The following is a 4,470-nucleotide window of genomic DNA, read 5'->3' on the forward strand; positions in this document are numbered from 1 at the left end:
ACCAGGCTGGCCTTAGGTGTTCTCCAGAGTACGTGTCTACACCTGCCCACTAATCTTAAACGTTTATAGAGGCCTACACTGGGCTCCGTCGTGTATCCCACCCTGATGGTCTCAACACCACACTACTGCCTCGGGGCTATGTCTTGGGCCAGCGGAATGTACAGTCCAAAGATAAGACCAAAGGTGAGAAGCCTCTGATTGCCTGGGTCCGGTCACAGGCCAACTCAGTGACCTTCTCGGACATTTCACCCCTGTGACCAGCTCCTACCATCTCATATGCACCCCCTCTTTTGAAATGTGCCCTGCCTGGTCAGCAAGGGGTTTTGGTAGCATGGAGATGACTCCTCTGGCAGCTGTCTGGCTCTGCGGGAGGGAGATGCCACAGCAACGGTATGGACACATGTGAGAGAAAACAGATCAAGAAATTGATTCCCAGGGCACCTCAGTGGCTTGGCTGGTTAAGCGACTGACTCTTGATTTTAGCTCATGTTATGATCTTTGGGTCATGAGATCAAGCCCTGGATCGGGCTCTGTCCTCAGTGGAGAGTCTGCTTAAGATTCTCTTCCTCTCCCTCTGCCTCTCCCCCTGCTCTTTCTTTCTCTCAAATACATAAGTAGATCTTTAAAAATGAAAATTGATTCCCAAAATCAGTGACTACTTTTCCCACAAGAGCCCTGTGACCCAAACTATTGACTTATTAAGTCCCCTGGGCTATGGTTAGATCGCTCAGGCATTCACTTGTGTCTTCGTGTGATTTAATGAAAATCATATATTAGCGGACTCATCAGGTATGAACACATAACATCTATTTGGATAATGACACAGGTGCCTCCTTGTGAGGTAGTGGTAATGCTCCAGGCCACCATCCTCTTTTGGAGGATAGCGTTTCTCATAAAAGGCATTTCAGCTTTCACTAGGGACAAGCAGTCATTGAAGGCCTGCTGGGTAAATATAGTAAGGGCTCTATTTATACGTGTGCTATGATGTCCTCCAGGCCAATGGCGGGAACAAGGACAATGGCCAAAGTGGCCAATGGCCACTCCATAGGAGTGGAGAAGAGAGCATGGCCATCGGGCCTTGAGGAGAGCAAGGTTGGCAGTTGTTACCATGAAGCAGATTCTTGCCTGTGCCCTGGACAAACCCCACGTGCAGCAGCCCAACCTCCTAGGTGGAAGCCATAGCCAAAGACTCATGCCACATAACCACTGGGCTCCTTCTGGGGTAACCCAGTAAAAATATGGGCCACACACACGTCAGTGCCAAAACAGCCAGTATCCTTTAATGTGATGGAATGACTACGCAGTTCCAATGATGGCCATTCCATATTTCTTCTACAACTGGGTTGCTTCTGTTTAGAGTGATTTTTGCTGTTCTTGTTCATAGCACAGGGATGCCTGGGTGTTTAAATGTCTGCAACCCAGGGTAAACCATGTAAACACATCCCAAAGCTGAGCATAGCCACCCATGGTCTTGATAGTGGTATTTTTAGGACTTCTCCGGTCAGCAGTTTGATGAACTTCCTGTGTAGCTTGATTGTCATAAAAAGAATACAATGTCCAGGGTTACTGATAATCTGTGCCACGGGCCAGGGTTCTGGACCAGATAAATTAGGGTCCTCATCTGTTCTTCCTTAATGTACTGCTTTAAGGCTTTCCCGTCCTCTCTTGGAGTGGTGAGACCCCGCATGGCAATCCTGATCCTAGAGAAGAGCAGATGCCTGCACACCCAACAGTTGGATTGATCTCTCTGATGGGCATACAGGTGGGCCCAGTGTAGAAAGGTATTTCCATCAGGTGCCCATTCCATGAATGGTCACCACAGGAACAATTAAAATCTAGGGTCAAAAGACAAATATTTAGTAGGAACTTATATGGATAGAGAGGGCTTCCTCTTCTATAAAAATTGCACTTGTGAGGACACCTGGGTGGCTCAGAGGTTGAGTATCTGCTTTTAGCTCAGGGCATGACCCCAGGGTCCTGGGACTGAGTCCCACATTGGTCTCCCCGCAGGGAGCCTACTTCTCCCTCTGCCTGTGTCTCTGCCTCTCTCTCTGTATCTCCCATGAAAGATAGGGATCCCTGGGTGGCGCAGCGGTTTGGCGCCTGCCTTTGGCCCAGGGCACGATCCTGGAGACTCGGGATCGAATCCCACGTCAGGCTCCCGGTGCATGGAGCCTGCTTCTCCCTCTGCCTATGTCTCTGCCTCTCTCTCTCTCTCTCTCTCTGTGACTATCATAAATAAATAAAATAAAAAATTAAAAAAAAAAAAGATAATTTTTTTTTGTTGTTAAAAAATTGCAGTTGTGGATGGTTGTTAGATGTCAATGTGGCTGCAGCTTTAGGAATTTGACCGGGCTGTGTATACCATTTATGTTGGCCGTGAGGCAATAGAGGGGACGGCACTGTGAGGAGTGAGGAGAGATGGACTGGAGGAGCAATATGTCAGACCAGGATGCCCATCTTCTCCCCTTTTTCAATGGTGCATGGTCCAATCTAGGTGTAGTGCTTTTTAACAGGTCCAGCTTGCAACAGGCAACAGGCAACAGGACCCCAGTGCAGACTGAGTAGTTCCACCTCACCTATGACTATAAAGCAGTGTACCCATCCCAGTAGAACATCTCGTTGGAAATTCCAGTAGAAAACCCCTTTCCCCAGTGTGATGGGGTCTGGTGTTCTCAGTAGCACATCATGTTGATTGATAGTGAAAGTCAGGGCAATGGCTATTGGGGGGGACTCAGCAGAAATCCCCAGTCTAGCATGTAGGGCAAGAGGCCCTACTCGATCATCATTCAGAAGTATTAGAACCTGGGACAGTATTTTGGTTATTCCTGGCAAGGTGGTGTTACTTGTTAGTGATTTAATCTGCTGCTTTAATATTTTGTTTTCCCTTTTTCCCGACCATGCGCTTTGCGGGTTACAGGGGACATGGGCATTCTGTTCAATGTCATGTTCTTCTGCCCAGTCTTGTATGTCATGACCTTTGAAATGTGACCACTAGTCATTGTCTGTTCAATGAGGGTAACCAAACTCCACTTCTCTAATCCCTTAACGGTGGCAGCCTGGTTTGCATGGTGACAGGAGACGGCTTGAGGAAGGCCAGGTGCATTGTCCACACAAGCTCAGGAACATTTTGAGCCCTCACGTAACAGCATAATCAATTTGCCAGTCCCTCACTGACTGGGAACTCTGGTGATTGGCCCCAGACGCCCTTGGTAGTAGGCCCCTGGGCTCTGTTTAGAATACATAGGACATGGTGTTCCCACATTGACCAAGTCACCTTATCTCAGCAGCAATCAGGCATCCTTGGCAGTTTGCCATCCCCCCGCCTCCCAGGCCCTGCTGCGGCCACTCTTCCCATGCACCTAATCTTCTGCATCTATTGAAGGGTTAGTTGCCAGAGCTCCTTCCTGAGCTGCGGCGTTAGCTTCCTGATGGCCAAGGGGTGTCAGTGTCTCAGGAGTCAGGACTTGGGAGACAGTGAGAACTGCCTCCAGCTCTTGCAGGCAGTCCCACCTGTCTTCCCATATATCACCCTATAATCATGATCATCCAGCCCTCAGTTCATCATTGTTCAAGTGTTCATATTAATCTCTTTAGAACAGCTCAACTGGCAGTGCTAAGGGTTAGGGGCCAGGGTTCCTGCGTGATCCCCAGCCAAGCAGCTCTGAGTTCAGCCCCCGGCTGCTGAGGTTCATTCCTGTTTCCATCCAGATGGTGTCAGTGTTGGGCTGAATAGCGACTGCAGGCCTTGTGGATGGGTTGCCTCCACTAGACCCATCTCTTTGTCAGACACTGGGAGGTAGTTCCCCTCCTCCCACTCCACAGGCCTCAGAGGCCACCACAAGAATGGGGGTGAGGGCAACTGGAAGATCCAATAGCACCTGCAGTTTTAGAGGCAGTGGGTTAGGGGACAGGGTAGGAATTTACCACAAATATACAAGCCACACAGTCAAAGTGGGGAGTGAGCCATGACACAGGTGGGTCACCTGAACATATCTTCAAGCCACCCCTTTATAGGAAGACGTCCTTAATGTAATTGTGCTGTTCTTTCCTAAGAGGCTCTACTTGGAGCTGTGCCCACTGCTAGGAGGGGGAGCTGTTGCTCTACGGGGTATGTTGAGTTTCTACTCCTTTTCAAAACTGGGACCAACGTCCTGGGAGTACTTTCCTTCTGTTGTCTCCCCCCCCCCCCCCCCCCCCCCGCCATCCCCCCACCCCCACCCCGTGCCCAATCATCACTTCTGGAGCCAAGGACACGTTGAACTCAAATGGTAGCTCTGCTTGAGAGATGCCTGAAGTTTAATCTGCTTCACTAGTAGTTTTGTCTTCTTAAAGGTGACTTGCTGCTTTGATCTCCAATCCCATATGGGGTCTCTCTTTACCAGGTAGTATCATGGATGAAGGCACTATACCAAGTGAGGAATAAAAGTCCTCAAAAAAAACCCAAAAAGTCCTTCAAAACTTCAAAAT

Source organism: Vulpes vulpes, chromosome 5, assembly GCF_048418805.1.
Source record: "Vulpes vulpes isolate BD-2025 chromosome 5, VulVul3, whole genome shotgun sequence".
In the NCBI taxonomy this organism is placed as follows: Eukaryota; Metazoa; Chordata; class Mammalia; order Carnivora; family Canidae; genus Vulpes; species Vulpes vulpes.